At 42.1% G+C, this 19,842-nt stretch overlaps 1 protein-coding gene across 3 annotated transcripts in view; it reads left to right on the top strand.

The window, feature by feature from the left end:
* Window positions 1–1,873: 1,873 nt before the first annotated feature.
* Window positions 1,874–19,842, top strand: part of LOC122557364 (neurite extension and migration factor) — a 307,983-nt gene continuing 290,014 nt past the window's right edge. For all 3 annotated transcript variants that reach the window (XM_087991911.1, XM_087991913.1, XM_087991914.1), the window contains exon 1: window positions 1,874–2,010. The gene's annotated coding sequence lies outside the window, so the exon portion shown is untranslated. The remainder of the gene's footprint in view (window positions 2,011–19,842) is intronic.

Genomic DNA, 19,842 nt, shown 5'->3' with positions numbered 1-19,842 from the left:
GGACATGAGGTTTTCTCTCAGAAAGGGTGTTGATGACAGATCACATTTGAGAAATACTTGGATATGTACGTGAAATGCTATATTCTACAGGGCTATAGGCCAAGAGCTGGAAAGTGGGATTAGGTTAGATAGTTCTTTGTTGACAGTATCAAAATCACAGTCGTTCTTAGGAGGGTGCTCACAGCTGCAAAGGCTCTATGCTCAAAATTTATTAATTTTTACCTGTTTTTTCCCCTAGACGAATGGCCTGGTGTCTGTTTCAAATACATTTCTGTGTTTTTCTTTGTAATTATTTGTACAGCATTACTGCTGCAGCATTTTAATTTCTTTCTCCAACAGGAAATACAAATTTGCAACACAAAGCTACAACTCCAAACCCATTAATGAATTTGTGCAGAAATTAAATCCTGAGAAACTTGAAGAAAGGCTCAGTTGTACCTCAGTTGGCAGTGCTTTCATTTGGGGCAGCATGGTGACTCAGTGGTTAGCATTACTGCCTCACAGTGCTAGGTACTCAGGCTCGATCTGTGGATTTTGCACATCCTACCCGTCGCACATGGGTTTCCTCCCACAGTCCAACGATGTGCAAGTTAGGTGGATTGGCCATGCTAGATTGCCCTGTAGTGTCCAGGGAGGTGCAGGCTAGATGGATTAGCTGGGAGAAAGGCAGGGTTACTGGGATAGGGCTGAGTCTGGGTGGGTTGTTCTTTGGAGGGTTGGCGTGGACTCAATGGGCTGAATGGCCTGCTTCTGCACTGTCAGGATTCTATGATTTCTCAAATACAAGGTTTCTGGATTCAAGTCCCACTTCAGATCTTGAGCACAGAAAATCAAAGCTGGACTCTATATTGAATACTGTTTGTTAGAGGTGCTCAGTATTAAACTGAGACCCTCATCTGTCTGCTTAGGTGGATGTAAAAGACCTGTGGCACTATTTTGAGAAACATTGTCTCTAGTGACCTGAACAGTATTTATTGTTTAATCAATACACATAAAAACGTAAATGATCTAGGGACTGCTGTTTGTGTAACGTCACTGCAACCGTGTTTCTTGTATTTCAACAATAACTTTCTCGCCAACTGAATTAGTTTTTTGGGTAAAGTTTTTTTTGGGAGGGTCTAATGGTGATGAAAAAGCGCTATATAAATGCAGGTTTGCCTTTCTTGAGGCGAGGCGTGTGAAATGGGTAGTAGTAGAAGGAAAAGAATGCAACATACCTGGCGCGGGTGGGGATGGGGGGAGAGGTGGTGAGGGAGAAGAGGCGAGACCACAGGTGGGTGGGGGCGCGCGCAGGTGGTGGGTAGGGGTCACAAAGAGCCCAGACAGCACGCGCATGAGAGGAGCGCGCGCCGCGCCGCGCCGTGCACGCGCTCCGGGTTTCAAGGAGCGGCGCGGCAGAGGCTGGAAACAATGGCATTGGGGCTCCAGCTGACAATCAGCAACTAGCAGATCGGGGGAGGGGAAGGGTGCAGATAGCTTCATCTATGGATAATCAACAAGACCCTTACCCCCTCAAAAAAAATTCCCAATTCCTTGAACAAATTTTATTTTTGCAAGCCACATCAAATTAGTGCTTTTTCTTTAAAAGGAAGAGAGAGCAAATCCGAGGCAGTGCATTAAATGGTTAAATATATTTAATTGTATATTATTTTTCCCTCACCCCTGATGTGTGTGCTGTGTATTTGTCTTGGCGCCGCGTGAAAGGAAAAGATGTAAGAAAGGGAGAGAGAGAGGGAGAGGGAGAGAGAGAGAGAGGAGGGGAGGGGGGTACAGAAGAAGGGGGTGGGTTTGGGAAAAGCCTTTCCTGCATCGGAGAGAGAGAGAGAGAGAGAGAGGCGCGACACCTGCACTGGAAAAACCAGGCGTGGAAGAAGAGAAAAACTGGAGCTTGGACAGTGCCATAGGCCTTCCCCCTCCTCTCACAGACAGATTCCAACCCCCCACCCCCCTCCCCAAAAAAAGCACACACACTGCACCCTGCTAGTGGGAATGCTGCATTCGGATCTACAGGTATGGCAGCTCTCTTCTGGTTTATCATTTCTGTGTAGCTATCAGCGGTTTCCCTGTGTTTTCACCTTCCCTTCTGCATTTAACATTGTAGCAATCTTTGTTACAGCGGAGTGGATCCTTCAATAAGGGTTACATGTTCAGGCCTGTGAGAGTGACTGTGTGGAGATGCCAATTGTAGCAATCAAGTGTTTTTTTTTGCAACCGGAATGAAAGGTGTCTTTTCCCCACACGATAAAATGCAGCAGCTTTCCCTTTCGACATGCTTTCTCTTTTAGAAGCGATTAATTTGCAACTGCAGCGTGTGTGTGTGTGTAGGTTACGTTTGCTTTAGTAGTGTAGTGGATGGCCTACAGCAGATATGAATGGGGTGTGTGAAAGGGTGGCTTAAAAAAAGGAAATGTGGAAACATATCCTATAGTAAATTAGTGCTGTAGTCTGTAATGGAGTTTTAATGTGAGATCTGGGAATAGACAATAAATCTGCATATCACTGATTTATTGGGCCATTAATGAGTTTCAGTTTGCCAAGAAAATATTTTCAGAAATAGTGACAGCCATTCTAATTAAATTAAAACAGCCCATTGTATTCTAACACCCCCCCCCCCCCCCCAGTCTGTTGCTGCAGGTTGGGGGAGGGGAAACCCAAGAATGACAGGTTACTGTAGTTAGCACATAAAAAAATCCTGTAAGTGTTTTTTAATGTAGAGTATAGCAATCATTAATTTGCACATCTAGAAAAGAACACGTTGTCTACAGCGTGGAAACAAAGACCACAAATCTGGTTGATGTTGGAAATAGTACCCTTTCATTTTGCATGAAACCATGCCAGATGTTCAAAGCCTGTTTACTATATCCTTTGGAAATTCAGTAATATTTACCCTTTTAAAAATGAATTGCTTCTGTTAAAAGCAATATCGTTCCAACATTGACTCATGCACAGTATGAATGTTGAAGTCGTACTTCTCTGGACAACAGTAACATTTTCTTTCATTCTGTTTGTGTTCAATCAAATGTCATGCAGTTAATAGTTTTTTTTAGAAGAATTGTTAAATGATATGCATTTGCGTAAAACTGAACTGTGAATGCTGTTATGAATTCTGTTTTTCTGTAATCATCTGTTGCAAAGTCAAGATTTGTAAGGTGTATTTTGAGCTTTAGGTTTACTCATTTAAAGAATGCAGTATGTATCAGTAATTTTCGAAAATCATATGAGATGTGCACTAGAATTTACGCTATTTTGTTTTGCCAAGAACTTATAGCTTATCCAGTTTTGCCTCTTCTGTCCTTTGATTTTTTTTTGCATGTTGGTATGTCTACAATTCTTGAAATACCGATTGTGGCATGTTGGTTGAATTTTATTTCAGGTGAAATACCATTTGCTGAAACAAAAACCTGTTGAAAATTCCTAGTTCTATTAACTGCTTTAACTGGAATATAAAGTGGCATGGTGTAGTCCAGTGGTAATACCAGTAACATTTTGTGAATTTTAAAAAAAATTACATTTGTACATCTATTTTGAGAAATATAGTTTGATTGACCTTCTGATTTTCAAATATGTTTAAATCAGTTTTTTTAATTATGGCCTAACATAATTTGTGATACAGCACCTTGGAATTCATTAAAACGATTGAGCACTGACATGTATTTGTTCACATTCTGAACTCTGTAGTGAAACGAGAGGCCATAATCGGGTGAGGTAGAACACATGAGCATAAAGAGTGAGGGGATTGGCGAGGTGGGAAGTGGAATGCAGTCAGGGAGTCAGGACAAAGTGGAGAGAACCATAAATATGGTATGTTGCAATGAACGTTAACATTTTGATCTGCATCAAACAATGTTGTATCTCTAGTACTGAGCATACTTTGAAAAGCTGTAAAGCATCAGGGAACAAGTCACCTGTTGTCAGTCTGTTTTGAGTGTTCATAAAGCTGCTTATGCAATTACGTTAAAACCCATATTTGATATGGGTGAGATATTTGATTTTCTTTAATTGTGGAAAAGACACATATGTATTCCCCTCAGTTCTCTTCCCCCATCTCTCCTGAAGGTATTGACTCTTGCCCTGAAATTTCATGGGTGTCTTGTACTCTCTGGTACCTCAGCAAAATGGTCATTTTTCATGTGTCACCATTGACAGTGAGTACTGGCAGACCTTTCAGCTGCAAGGAGCTTCACAGCCAAACTTGATTCTGTCTATGCTTAATATGGAGTGATGTGAAGTTAAGTTCAGAAATGGGCGTGCTCTACAGGTAATTTATTTTCTAGAACAGGGCTTATCAAATATTGATACAATTCCAGTAACATCTGTAAGTTTATTCTGACTTCAAAAGGAATGCTGTCTCGATTGTGGAGAACATTTTTATTAGTATGTATGTAACAGAATTAGGTTGCCGAACACACGCAGAGATGGAGAATTCTGAGATCCCATATTTAAGGCACATGACATGTTTGACATTAGAGCAGACTTAACAACCTCTTGGAATTCCTGGGATCTCTCCCCTGGATTCTCTTGGAGCTGTGAACCATCTATCGATAACTTGGGGCAGATCGTTTTGCATATGCTGCCCCCTCACCAATAAGATTTAATCTTTGACATTTTATTTGGTAGATTTTGAAACAGACCTTTTTATATGTACTGAATGTTTTTGGTTGTGTATGCTACAAATGAGGAAATATACTCACTGAACAGGAAGAAAACATCTGTTTGCACATTGACAATCTGTTTTCTTTTATTGATGTGCAAGCTCCAAGTATTTGGTTGACAGCCAGTGTATTACACCATGCTGTAACCAAATATCTGCAAACACAATGCCATAGGCCAATACCATGAATTCTGATCTTAGAAGAGCTAGTAGCATTCCTTCATTTAAGTATAAAGGAAATGATAACTGGACATTCAGAAAGGAATGATAAAGTAGGAAAAGATCATGGATTGATGAGAAGGAAATCACATTTGACAAACTTGTTAGTTGTTTGGGGACGTTACTTAGTAGAGGAGAACCAATGGATGTGTTTTTTGCAGAAGGTCTTGCAAGGAGTTATTAAGATTGAAGTGTGTGGGATTGTGAGCAATATACTAGTAATGATTAAGGATTGGTTAACGGGTAAAAAGTAGGAGTAAACAGATCATTTTCGGGGGGGATGCAAGTTATGGGAAGATTGCAAGGAGGCTTCAAGAGGACTTTGGCTTGAATGTGGCAGATGGAATATAATGTGAATAAGTGTGAAGTCATTCTTTCTGATAAAAAGAGGCAGACAGAATATTGTCTGATATATTGAAAAGTTGGAAGTGTGGGAGTTGAAAGGGACATAGTGTCCTTGTTCATATGTCACTAAAAGCTAACATGCAGATGTAGTAAGCAATTAGGAAGGCATTTCCACGTTGCCTCCATCTCGGGGGGATTTATGTGTGGATGTAAAGATGTCTTGCTGCTGTTGAATCCAAAGTCTTGGTGAGACCTCACCTGGAGTATTGTTTACCTCAAGTTTTGGTTATTTTACTGAAGGAAGGATATACTTGCCATGGAGCATGTGCAACAGAGGTTCACCAGATTAATCCCTGGGATGGTAGAATTGTTTTGTGTGGAGAGATTGAGGAAACTGGGTCTGTACTCTCTAGAGTTTCAAAGAATGAGGAATGACCTCAGTGAAACAATTATTATAGGGCCTGATGAGGTAGATGTAGGTGGGATGTTTCCGTTGGTTGCTGAGTCTAAAATTAATGGACATAATCTCAGAATAAGGGGCAAACCATTTAAGACTGCGATGAGGAGAGATTTCTTCATGTAGAGGATGGGGAAGTTTTGGAGTTTTCTACCTTAGAGGGCTGTTGAAATTTGATCATTCAGCAGATCAGGACAGAAATTGGTAAATTTCTGAACTGAAGATATAAACGGATATGGCGATGATGTGAGAAAGTGATATTAAGTTGATAATTGGAGAATATGGAACAGTACAACATTAGGAACAGGCCCCTCGGTCACCATGTCTGCCCCAACTATGATGCCAATCTAATTGAATCCCATCTGCCTGCACATGGTTCACATTCCTCTATTCGCTGCCTGTTTATGTGTCTGTCTAAATGCCTCTTAAACTTTGCTATCGTATCTACGTCTACCACCGCCGCAAGTTCCAAGCACCTACCATTGTCTGTATAAAAGATATTTGTCTCGCACATCCTTTAAACTTTCCCCCTCTTACCTTAAACCAATGCACTCTGGTATTTTACATGTCAACCCTGAGAAGAAGCCTCCAACTACCCTATTCTTCCTCTCATTACTTTATATACTTCTATCAGGTCACCCCTCAGCTGCCAACACTCCAGCGGAAACAATCCAAGTTTGTCCAACCTCTCCATATAGCCAATACACTCCAATCCTGACAACATCCTGATAACTCTCTTTTGCACTCTCTCCAAAGCCTCCACATCCTTTCAAAGGTGTGGCAAGCAGAACTGTACACAGTAAAGTTGGTTCCGATATAATGCGATAGTTCAGTACCTGTGCAATCATGCTTTATAAGAAAATCACATATTAGCAGCACCATTTAAACCAATGGGGTGGAAATTGTGTTAAAGCCAATACAGGTAAGGAAAGTTCGCATTCTACAAATAATGGTCTAAATTCTTCAATCGCGTTATAGCTAATTTGTGCTGAAGAAATGCACGTCATAGCAAAATGAATTGTCATCTGAATGTGGCCTAACTAAGTTAAAAATCCTGAAGAAGGGCCTGTGCCCGAAACGTCGAATCTCCTGTTCCCTGGATGCTGCCTGACCTGCTGTGCTGTTCCAGCAATAAAGTTTCAACTAAGTTAAAAATCACACAACACCAGGTTATAGTCCAACACGTTTATTTGGAAGCAGTAACCTTCGGACAGCTGCTCAACCACCTGATGGAGGAGCAGCGCTCCGAAAGCTAGTGTTGGACTATAACCTGGCGTTGTGTGATTTTTAACTTTGTACATCCCAGTCCAACACCAGCACCTCCAAATCATTACCTAACTAAAGCCTTATACAGCTTGACATGACTTGTCAGCTTTTATATTCAATGCCTTGACCGATGGAGACAAGAATGCGGTATGCCGCCTTTTATCACCTTATCCACTTGTGTTTCAGGGAGCTATGAACTTCTATCCCAAGATCCCTCTGTTTATCAGTGCTTGTAAGGGTTCTGCCATTTACTCTATACTTTCCTCTTGCATTTGAACCCCAAAATACATGTTTATCACATCAAATGCCATCCAACCTTCCAGCTGATTCCTTGACTACCTTCCTCATTATCCACAACTCCAACAATTCTCATGTTGTCTGCAAACTTAATAATTCAGACCATCTAGATTTTCATCCAAATCATTTTGATTTATTTATAAACAACAGAGGTCCCAGCAATGATCCTTGCGGAACATCACTGGTCATAGATGTCCAGTCAGAAAAATGCACTTCCACAACTACCCACTGTCTTCTGTGATCAAGCCAATTTTGTATCTGACTCACCAATTCACTGTGGATTTGATGTGACTTAATCTTCTGGACCAGTCCACCATGAGAGAACTTGTCAGATGCTTTTAGTAAAGTTCATGTAGACTACATCCATTACCCTACCCTCATCAGTCATCTTTATCACTTTGTCAAAAAACTCAATCACATTTGTGAGACAAGACTTCCCCACATGAAGCCATGCTGACTATCCCTAATTAGTCCTTTCAGTCTATACTTTTGCACTGTGAGTCCTGTCTATAAGAACCTTTTCCAGCAATTTCCCTACAATTGAAGTAAGGCTCGCCAATCTATAATTTCATGGATTATCCCTATTGCCCATCTTAAACCAAGGAATGTCATAGGCTAAAAGACTGCAGAATAGCCAATGGATAAAAGATCTCTGTCAAGGTGCCAGCAATCTCCTCCCTTACCTCTTTCAGTATTCTGGGATAGATTCTATCAGGCCCTGGGGACTGATCTACCTGAATGTTTTTCAACACGCCTAGCACCTCCTCTTTCTTAATATCGACATGGCCTAAAGTATCAACATTACCCTCCCTAATCTGACCATCGTCCCTGTCCTTCTCCTTGATGAATACTGATGTGACGTACTCATTAAAGACCTCATCCACTTTCTTTGGCTCCATGTATAAATTTTCTCCTTTGTCCTTGAGCAGACACACCCTTTCCCTGGTTACCCTCTTGCTCCTAATAAATATATAAAATGCCGTGGAATTCTCCTTCAGCCTACTTGTCAAGTACATTTCATGACACCTTTTATCCCTCCCAATTCCTTATTTAGATTCTTTCCTGTTTCCTTTCTATGCCTCGAGGGCCTTGTCCGATTTCAGTTCCCTAAACTTTACAAATGCACCCTTTTATCATTTTGACTAAACTTTCAAGATCTCTTGTTCTCCAGGATTCTCAAATCTTGCCACCCTTGTTTTTTATCCTCAGCTGCCCTAATGTAATTTCTCTAGTTCCTCCCCTGATATTGTTGTAATTAGGCCCCCCCCCCACCCAATTTAAAATGTTCATCCAAGGGCCGGTCTTATCCTTATCCATAACTGTCACAAAACTTATGGATTATGATCACTGTTCCCAGATCTTTAGTCACCTGGCCAGACCCATTCCCTGATGTAAGCACTACTACAGCCCCTTCTCTCAATGGACCATCTGCATATTGTTTCAAGAAGCCCTCCTGGATGCACCTAACGAGTTCTGCCCCATCTAAGCATCTGGCACTAAGGGATTTCCAGTCAATATTGGGAAAATTAAAAGTTAGCCAATACAGCAATGCAGTATGTTTTTACATCTTTCCATGATCTGCCTACATAACATACCTCTATCTCCGACTGGCTATTGGGAGGCCTTTAGCATAACCCCATCATAATGAGCGCAACTTTCTTATTCCTGAGTTCTACCTATGCGGCCTTGTTGGATGAGCCTTCCAAGACAGCCTCTGTTAGTGCAGCTGTGACATTCTCCTTAATCATTAAATGCAACTCCCCCACTCCTTTTCCATCCCTCTCTATTATGCCTGAAACATCTGTACCCTGGAATATTGAGCTGCCAGTCCTGCCCTTCTCTCAACCAAATTTTTATAATCGATGCAACTCTGTAGTCCTATATACTAATCCATGGCTCTAAGCTCATCTTCCTTCCTGTTACACTCCCTGCATTAAAACAATTGTACAGCACTCTGCCAGGCCAGCACTGTTTATTAACCTGGCCATTCCTGTTCTTCTGATTAGACTTACTTCACTTAATCTGTAACTTCTCCTCAATCACTCCACATGCTAACCTACTGCACTGGTTCCCATCCCCCCTGCCTCACTAGTTTAAACCCTTCCAAGGACACTAATAAACTTCTCTGCAAAGATGTCCCTGCAGTTTAGATGCAAACCATCCTTGAACAGGTCCCCTCCTGGAAGAAATCCCAATGATCCAGATGTTTGAACCCATCTGCCATAACCACCAGCAGCTCTTTTGTCATGTATTCAATTATATCATCTCCCTGTTTCTGGCCTCAGTAGCATGTGGTACAGGGAGTAATCCCTAGTTTACAACTGTAGAAGTCCTGCTTTTCAGCTTTCTACCCAACTCCCCAAGTTTCCTTTGCAGGACCTCATCTTACTCTTCCAACCTATGTCATTAGTACCTGTATGGATCATGACCTATGGTTGCTCATCTTCCCCTTTCAGAATGTCCTGTGCCTGCTCAGACACATCCTTGATCCTGGCACCAGAGAGGCAACACACCATCCTAGAGTCTTGCTCTGGAGTCATGATTGAATGTAATGGCCAAGCAGGCTCAATGGATTGAATGATCTAATCTTGTTCCTGTCTTCACTGAAAGAACACCCTACCCCTACTTTTCCTTTCTGTATTAGAAAGTAGCAGAGAGAAACTACTGTTCAAATTATTCATCTTAACCCTTCTCAAACATCTTATTTTGGAAATTTTTGCAAATGATTTGTGCAAAATTACATTCAACATTTAGATTTTGCGTTATGGGAAGAAAGCTAGGGTTTGGGACTAAATTACTTAAGCTCTGCCAAAGAGACAAGGCAGGTGTGATGGGCTTTGGGTCTTACTTCAGTGCTATAAGATTCTTTTATAAAAGTAGCAATAGAATTTCAGGAATGGGGACAGTGGTGAAGATTTCGGAAGAGAGCTTGAAATTGATTAATTTAAAGGGCTACAGGGATAGAGCTGCAGAATTGGGACTAGTTAGGCAGCTTTTCTGAGAGTTGGTGCAGACATAATGGATTGAGTGGCCTCTGTCTGCACTGTAAAACTCTGTGATTCTATTGCCTTTGGAAGCTTCAGAAGTGTTGGACCTTCTTGGACCTGAACTGAAATTCTCATAATGTATCGACCAACATAGCTTGAATATCTGTGAGCTTTCTGCAGTGCTAGTGACTTTGTGACATTCTCTAACATGATATGTGCTTATCTTTGAAAATTCAGTGTATTTTTTGTGTACCAACATATATCCTCTAACCTTGTGATGAGTAAGTGCTTGTAGTTGCAAAGGTCACTGGACAGTTTTCAAGTGTGAGCTAATTTTATCTAATCCAGAATTACCAAGGCTAGTTGAAGTAGTCTCAGCCACAGCCTTCCACATCCATCAAAGTTTTACTTGCATGTCCACCAATATCATTTATTATATCCGTTGCTCCCGATGCGGTCTCCTCTACATTGGGGAGACTGGACGCCTCCTAGCAGAGCGCTTTAGGGAACATCTCCGGGACACCCGCACCAATCAGCCACACCGTCCTGTGGCCCAACGTTTCAACTTCCCCCTCCCACTCTGCCGAGGACTTGGAGGTCCTGGGCCTCCTTCACTGCCGCTCCCTCACTACCTGACGCCTGGAGGAAGAACGCCTCATCTTCCGCCTCGGAACACTTCAACCCCAGGGCATCAATGTGGACTTCAGCAGTTCCCTTCCCCCACCTCACCCCAGTTCCAAACTTCCAGCTCAGCACTGTCCCATGACTTGTCCTACTTGCCTATCTTCTTTCCCACCTATCCACTCCACCCCCCCCGACCTATCACCTTCATCCCTTCCCCACTCACCTATTGTAATCTATGCTACTTTCTCCCCACCCCCACCCTCCTCTCACTTATCTCTCCATCCTTCAGGCTCTCTGCCTGTATTCCTGATGAAGGGCTTTTGCCTGAAATGTGATTTTACTGCTCCTCGGATGCTACCTGAACTACTGTGCTCTTCCAGCACCACTAATCCAGAATCAGCCACACACCAGTTCAATACAGATACTTTTAATTGTGGTTGAACCTGGGCAGCTGAATAGCTAAGATAGAAAGGGTCTTTGTGCAGTGGTCATGTGCTAGGGGGCTAAGTTTGAATTCTCACCTGCTCCAAGGCGTGTCCTAACATTTTCGATCAGGTTGATTAGAAAACAGCTACAGATCAAGCAGTCACTGGCTAAGCTGCTGAGACATCAGGTTATGATTCTGGCTATGTTGTTTAATTTTCTCATTTATGCATTTCTTTGGCAAGAAAATAGTTAAAAACTGTGGGGAAAGAACAGGGGGTTTGGATCTAATTAGCAGCTCTTTCAGCTGATGCAGACATGATGAACGCAATGGCTTTCTGCGTTCTATGATTTTAATTCAAAGGATGATCAAACAATGTGCAGAAATCCATGCAGTACTTCAATTGTGCAATAGGAGGTGTATGACAACACTTAGAAGTGACACTATAATTTTCATTTAGCCCTCATGTAATGGACCTTGGATTGTGGTCTTACCTCCCTAGAGCTACACAGTAGCTCTCAGGAGACGAGTGGATTTCAATCATAGAATCTCTATAGTGTAGAAGCAGGCCATTCAGCCAACACTGACCCTCCAAAGAATGTCCCACCCAGACCCACCCCTCACACTATCCCCAAAACCCAGCACTTCCTATGGCAATCCACCTAACTTGCACATCTTTGCACTGTGGGAGGACACCGGAGCACACGAGGAGACACTGGGTGAATGTGCAAACTCTACACTGTTGTCGGGTGGGATTGAACCCTGCTCCGTGGCCATGTGAGGCAGCAGCCACTGTGGACAAGGTTTGGGAGAAGGATACAATCTTATTCCATGGCAGTTAAGATTGGTACTTTGAAGCACAGCCAAGAATTGTTTTATATTGAATTTATTAGTAATTATTATAGTCTTCTGAGAGCTGTCATAACGAGCTGCACCATTTCCATTTAAATTGTACAAATGTAACAAAACACCCCAAAGTTCTTCAGAGGGACATTATAAAACTGAATATTACACCAAGCCAGATGCCTCTAGTTTTTTTTGAAGTGTATCTTTTGTTGTAAAGTCCCATCTGGGCCACTAATGTCCTTTAGGGAATGAAACTGCAATCCTTACCTTATCTAGCCTATATGTGACTCCAGATCCACAGCAATGTGGTTGACTTTCAACTGCCCTCTGGGCAATTAGGGATGGACAATAAGCGCTAGCCTAGACAGCGACACCCTCATCCTGTGAATAAATTTTTAAAAAATCAATTGTTGCGTGTTGTGTTCTATCTTATTCTTTCCAGAATTCTATAATTTTTAAATTAAAATATATCCCAATTATTACTATCTCCTAGTATTTGTTTCTGACTTAGAATCTTTATGTACTTTTTGGTCAACTGTGATTTTTCTTCATTGCAAAGTCTTGACATGGTCTCTGTGTTAAGATTAGAGTGGTGCTGGAAAAGCACAGCAGGTCAGGCAGCATCCAAGGAGCAGAAAAATCGACATTTCGGGCAAGAGCCCTTCAGGAATTCCTGATGAAGAGCACCTGCCCGAAACGTCGATATACCTGCTCCTTGGATGCTGCCTGACCTGCTGTGCTTTTCCAGCACCACTCTAATCTTGATTCTGATCTCCAGCATCTGTAGTCCTCACTTTCGCCTGCATGGTCTCTGTGTTGCTAGCTGGTTATGCTTCAAATCTGCAGTACACAGTGTGCTTTAGTTTGAGGGGGGAGGATTTGGAAGGAAATTCAGTCGGATCAATGGGGTGTTCAATGTTGATGACAGTAAAACAAGATCCACGATGCTTGAAGGCATTGCAGAAGAGATCACAAAGAAATATAAACAGAAACTGCTGGAGCAACTCAGCCACACTGGCAGCATCTGTGGAGAGAAAGCAGAATTAACATTTTGAGTCCAGTGACCCTCCTTCAGAACCCAGTGTTCTGAAGAAGGATCATTGAAATGTTAGCTCTGCTTTCTCTCCCCAGGTACTGTCGGATCTGCTGAGTTCCTCCAGCAATTTCTGTTTTTGTTTCAGATCTTCAGCATCCACAGTTCTTTTATTTTATATTAACAAATAAATATATCATGTAAAATGAATTTGTGAAACAAAAATACTTTTGAAACTAGAAAAAGCCACTTGGTTAATGGAGTTTTTTTTCTGTAGCGTATTTCTGTCTACACCTGTGCAGCATGTTTCTTGAATCCTTCTCTCTCTCCAGAAGCAAGTCTGTCCTTTTAATGCAGTTAAACTTTGGCCGTTCCTGGTAATTTAGTTCAGAATGCTAACTTCTATGTTTTAATGCTTTTGACTGTTAATGTCTCCTGCAGTTGTTGGCTTGCTAGATAGACTGCAGCATAGATGTTCAATTTTCACAAATCTAACCTCTTGCAGAAAAAAACAATGTCATGGTTGTGCTCCTGACTATACCAAACTGATTCATATATTAGTGTTCTGACACCAGAACAGAAAGCGGAATAGACAGACTCTGTGCCTTAGCTAAGGCCTGCTGCTTTCCATCCTGGAGTGAGGATTGGTAAAAGATAACACTGGAGCCAATCTTTACCCCGTTTTGAATTTATTTACAGTGTGAAATATTATCTCCTAATGCAACCACACCCTATTTTCAATAAGTGATTGTTTATTTGAACTCAAGTGAAATCCCAATTAATGCATTTTATTTGCATATAATTAAACACAATGAATATGCCATTTAATATACAATTCCAGTTGTTTAAAAGGAAGTGTTCCTACTTGGGGAAACTGGCAAACAGTCTGCTGGCCTCTGGTAAGGCAACATTTATTTCCCTGAAATTCAAGTTTCCTCTAGTGAGAGACTGTTTTGAGATTTTGAGGCATAGATGAAAATAATTTTTTTTTCCCTTGTTAGAGAGTCCTGAGACCTTGGAACTCTCTTCCTCAAATGACAGAGGAAGTGGAGTCTTCCACTATTTTTAAGGCAGAGTGCAACTCTTGATCAGGCTATGATAGGTTATCAGGAGGAGGATTGGATTGTGGGGTAACCAGATTAGCAGAGCAAATTGAATAGCAGAGCAGGCTAGCAGGCTGAGTGGCCTCCTCTAATTCATGTGTTCCACGTCCCAAGAATGATTTTATTTTTAAAAGGGTAACCTGCTCTATCAATTCTGGCCAAATCTGGCTGGGTCACATCCACGATTTCACAACTTCACTATGAGGTTGGAATACACACTAAGCACACAAGTTTTGCACGACCACACACGTCTTTGAACTTCTTTCCCCTGACCACTGAAGTTCCCTCAGTGGTTGTGCAGCCTCTGGGAGGTTCTGTGCATGCCAATCGATGGCTGGTGTATTGACTTTGACTTATACGCTGACCTCCAAGCAGAAAGAAAAGGTTACGCTTCTGACCAGCTGTCCTCCCTTAAACTACTGGAGTGAAGAGCTCATGAATGTTTTTTGCCACTAGGTTTGAGATCATCCATTAGTATTTACAAATGAGAGGGACAGTATTGTTGAAGAGGAGAGTATGAAACTGACTGGTAAGCTAGAGGAGATATTTGTTAGGAAGAAAGATGTGTTGGGCATTTTGAAAAACTTGAGGATAAACAAGTCCCCCGGACCTGACGGGATATATCCTAGGATCATGTGGGAAGCAAGAGAGGAAATTGCAGAGCTGTTGGCAATGATCTTTTTGTCTTCACTGTCAACGGGGGTGCTACCAGGGGACTGGAGAGTGGCAAATGTTGTGCCCCTGTTCAAAAAAGGAATAGGGATAACCCCGGGAATTACACGCCAGTTAGTCTTACTTTGGTGGTAGGCAAAGTAATGGAAAGGGTACTGAGGGATAGGATTTATGAGTATCTGGAAAAACACTGCTTGATTAGGGACAGCCAGCATGGATTTGTGAGGGGTAGGTATTGCCTTACAAGTCTTATTGAATTCTTTGAGGAGGTGACCAAGCATGTGGATGAGGGTAGAGCAGTGGATGTAGTGAACATGGATTTTAGTAAGGCATTTGATAAAGTTCCCTTAGGCTTATGTGGGAAGTCAGGAGGCATGAGATAGTGGGAAATTTGGCCAGAGAGTGGTAGTAAATGGTAAATATTCAGCCTGGAGCCCAGTTACAAGTGGAGTTCCGCAGGGATCATTTCTGGGTCCTCTGCTGTTTGTAATTTTTATTAATGACTTGGAAGAGGGAGTCGAAGGGTGGGTCAGTAAATTTGCAGACGATACGAAGATTGGTGGAGTTGTGGATAGTGAGGAGGGCTGTTGTCGGCTGCAAAGGGACTTAGCTATGATGCAAAGATGGGCTGAGGAGTGGCAGATGGAGTTCAACCCTGTCAAGTGTGAGGTTGTCCATTTTGGAAGGACAAATAAGAATACGGAATACAGGGTTAACGGTAGGGTTCTTTAGTAAGGTGAGGAACAGAGGGATCTTGGGGTCTATGTGCATAGCTCTTTGAAAGTTGCCACTCGGGTGGATAGAGCTTGTAAGAAGGCCTATGGTGTATTAGCGTTCATTAGCAGAGGGATTGAATTCAAGAATCGTGAGGTGATGTTGCAGCTGTACAGGGTCTTGGTAAAGCCACATTTGGAGTACTGTGTGCAGTTCTGGTCGCCTCATTTTAGGAAAGATGTGGAAGCTTTGGAGAGGGTGCAGAGGAGATTTACCAGGATGTTGCCTGGAATGGAGAATAGGTCGTACGAGGATAGGTTGAGAGTGCTAGTCCTTTTCTCATTGGAACGGCGAAGGATGAGGGGTGACTTGATAGAGGTTTATAAGATGATCAGAGGAATAGATAAAGTAGATAGTCAGAGACTTTTTCCCCGGGTACAACAGAGTGTTACAAGGGGACATAAATTTAAGGTGAAGAGTGGAAGGTATAGGGGGGATGTCAGGGGTAGGTTCTTTTCCCAGAGAGTGGTGGGGGCATGGAATGCGCTGCCTGTGGGAGTGGCAGAGTCAGAATCATTGGTGCCTTTAAGCGGCAATTGGATAGGTACATGGATAGGTGCTTAAGCTAGGACAAATGTTCGGCACAACATCGTGGGCCGAAGGGCCTGTTCTGTGCTGTATTGTTCTATGTTCTATATAAGAGCCTTAGTTCCAATCTTTCCTTTCCTTTGCTTTCCAAACCAAGCTGTCCCTCCTGCTCAGGGAAGGACAAAACCATCTGCAACACACTTGCCGTTGCTTCTATCTTGTTCCTAGAATTCTGTCTCAAATTGAAATGGATTGTATAAAGTTAAAAATCAAACACCAGGTTATAGTGCAACAGGTCTATCTGGATGTATTAGCTTTCGGAGTGCTGTTCCTTCACCAGGTGGTTTGCAATGTCAACCTTTTTGACCAAAGACCTGAGCTTCTGGGCCTGTATCAGTTCCATCATAAAGACCAGCTATTTCTGCCTCTATGATGTTACCTGTCTCTGTCCTATCTTTGCTCATCTGTTTCTGATGCCCTCGGTCAGGATGTTGTTGCCACTGGACTTGACAATTTCAATGCTCTCTTTTTTCGGTGTGAATTAACTGACATGAATTTCCTCAGAACAAATTAGAGCATAAATGTGACAATGTGATTTTCATTCTTAAACATTCCAGGAAAGGCTGGGCCCGTTCTGAGGTTTTATACTCAAGAACTTTTACATTGCTTGCATGAAAACTTTTGAGCTGATTTCCCTTTATGCATATGATTGTTTTTACGCATAAACAAAAGTCTTTCACCAGTGAAAATCTATTATTAAAAACAGAATTTCTGATAAAGTGAAATGCATATTATCCTGTGATTTGACATGATAGTACGTGGCTCGGCCACACAACCCGTCTACAACAGTTCAATTGTGCCGCTTATTTTACCTATTGAAAGAAAAATGGTCCTTACATATAGAAGACATCACAATATGGGATAATACGTTATTTTAGAATTTCTTTTAGGTCATTGTAGGAGCAGTTATAGTTTCAACAGAAATCACAGCTCCACATTCTAGAATTCTAATACAAATGTGATTGATTGAAAGAGGTAAAAAGATGTGCAATATGATCCAACCTTTTTTTGCAATTGTGGAAACCACAAATAATAGTGAAATTTACTGAAATTTAATGGAGCTCTGTACAAAATATGTATTGCAATAAAGAATGTCAAATTCAGGAAACATAATAAAAAAATTTAATCCCTTCACTGTATTTAGAGCATTGCACCTTGAAAGAAAGTTTTCATTTTATATGGTGCACATCAGAAGCAGTGTTTCGCAGCGCATCTAATTATTTTTACCTGTACTCACTAATGTTTCTGCCAATTTGTGTGCCATCTACAAACAGAAATATGATGAATGATCAGTTCAACGATTTTAGTGATGTTGTTTGAAGGATAACTGTTATACAGAATGTTAGAAGAATTTTGAGGAATGAGGAAGTAACTTGTTGCAGAGAGTTCAGCCTCTGCTTGCGTTGCCATCATACTGAGTTAACTGTTCTACTGGTCAAGTTCTGATCAGTGGACAACAATGAGGCATTGATAGTAAGGGACTCAGCAATGGTAGCCTCCTTAGCGAGAGTAATATTATTGGGGATTGGTGAGGGGGTGTGGTTTTTCCAATTTGTGTTAGTGATTAGTGGATAATAAATGATGCATATGGAATCATAGAATCATCCAAAGCTAAACTAGTCCCACCTTCCTGCTCCTGGCCCATATCCCTCCAAATCTTCTTTATTCTTATATCTATCCAAATGTCTTTTAAACATTGTAATTGTACCTGCATCCACCACTCTCTCAGGATGTTCATTCCACACGTGAACCACCCTCTCTCTGTTTAAAAAAAAATTGCCTTTATGTCTGCTTTTAAATCTCTCTTCTCTCACCTTAAAAAATGTGCCCCTTAGTCTCGAAATCCCCATCCTAGGGAAAAGACAACTACCATTTATCAATACTTTTCATTATTTTATAAACTTCTGTCTAATACCTTCTCAACCTCCTACGCTCCAATGAAAATAGTCCCAGCCTATCCAGCTGTTCTTCATAACTCAAACATTCCATACCCAGCGACATCGTGGTAAATCTCTCCTGAGCCCTCTCCAGCTTGATGATATCCTTCCTATAACTGAGCAACCAGATCTGGACACACTATTCCAGAAGCGGCCTCACCAATGTGCTATGTTTTTACATATGCCTAGATTTCATCTAAACACTGGAGTTGAACATTGAATCCATCAGCAAATAGGCCCAGTCTTGACTTCATGGTGAAGGGCAAGGGTGCTTCCAAAAAGAATGAAAAAGGCTTTGGTGATGCACCGTCCTTACCTCTGATCCAGGAGACTTGGGTTCAAGTCCCACCTGCTCCAGAGGCATTTAGTAACCCTTCTGAATGTATCAGTTGATTAGAAAATATCACCCTGGAGAAAACTGGTGGCTATGCTGATTTAGATTCTGACAAGCACCTTCCTTTGTAAGGGGCATGACACTAGTCAATCTGGGTGCACAGGTTTTCAATGCTTAGATTAGATTCCCTACATTATGGAAGCAGGCCCTTCGGCCCAACAAGTCCACACTGACCCCCCCCCCCCCCCCCCAAAGAGCAACCCACCCAGACCCATTCCCCTACCCCACATTTACCCCTGACTAATGCACTTGACACTATGGGCAATTCAGCATGGTCAATTCACCTAACCTGCCCATCTTTGGATTGTTGGAGGAAACCAGAGTACCTGGAGAAAACCCACGCAGACACGGGGAGAATGTGCAAACTCCACACAGACAGTCGCCTGAGGTGGGAATCGAATCCGGGTTCCTGGTGCTGTGAGGCAGCAGTGCTAACCACCGAGCCACCGTGCTGTCCCTTATTGCCTGAGCAGTGTGTAGGCCATTTCTCTGCATTACCTCAAGTGGAGTGAACCAAGTTGGTTGGACCTTGACAGCCATGAAATCAGGAGGAGGGCAAATCTGCAATAGCTTTAACTGAAAACCCCCAAAAACTTCTCATTCTGTCTTGCACTTGCTGGATTTCACTGTGATTGAAGATGGGGGCGTTCCTGATGCCACCTTCTCTTCCTGTTCACTGTTTCAGTTGTCCACCACCATTCTTATGTGTCACCTTTCTTTTCTGGCTATTGTTTATTTTGCTATTCAGCAAGAAGTTATCTATGTGGAGTAGTTTCGCTGAGGAGAAAGTGCGGTCTGCAGATGCTGGAGATCAGAGCTGAAAATGTGTTGTTGGAAAAGTGCAGCAGGTCAGGCAGCATCCAGGGAACAGGAGAATCGACGTTTCGGGCATAAGCCCTTCTTCAGGAAGTTTCACTGAGTCAATTATGTCATCTGTCCTGATTCTCATATTGCTGAAGGCATTCCAAATATTTCAGGATCAGTTTCTCATTTTGATGATGATGTTGAATGAGGAGTGAGGAATGTGTTGGGTCATGCGTTTATAGGTGATGGTGATGACTTTTTTTTGCGGCAGGTCCATGGTGCCTCCTGGATGCCCAGTTTGGGTTGCTGTCCCACTCCATGTGATGGCTATTACACATTACACATTACACATTACACAATGGATGGTGTCCTTCAATGCTATCATTTCCTCCAACATTTACTTAATGAAACAGTTTTAATA

Source organism: Chiloscyllium plagiosum, unplaced genomic scaffold (genome assembly GCF_037043375.1).
Source record: "Chiloscyllium plagiosum isolate Xiang-an unplaced genomic scaffold, Cpla_swu_hap1 HiC_scaffold_11, whole genome shotgun sequence".
NCBI lineage: Eukaryota > Metazoa > Chordata > Chondrichthyes > Orectolobiformes > Hemiscylliidae > Chiloscyllium > Chiloscyllium plagiosum.
This window is presented reverse-complemented; position numbering and strand designations above follow the sequence as displayed.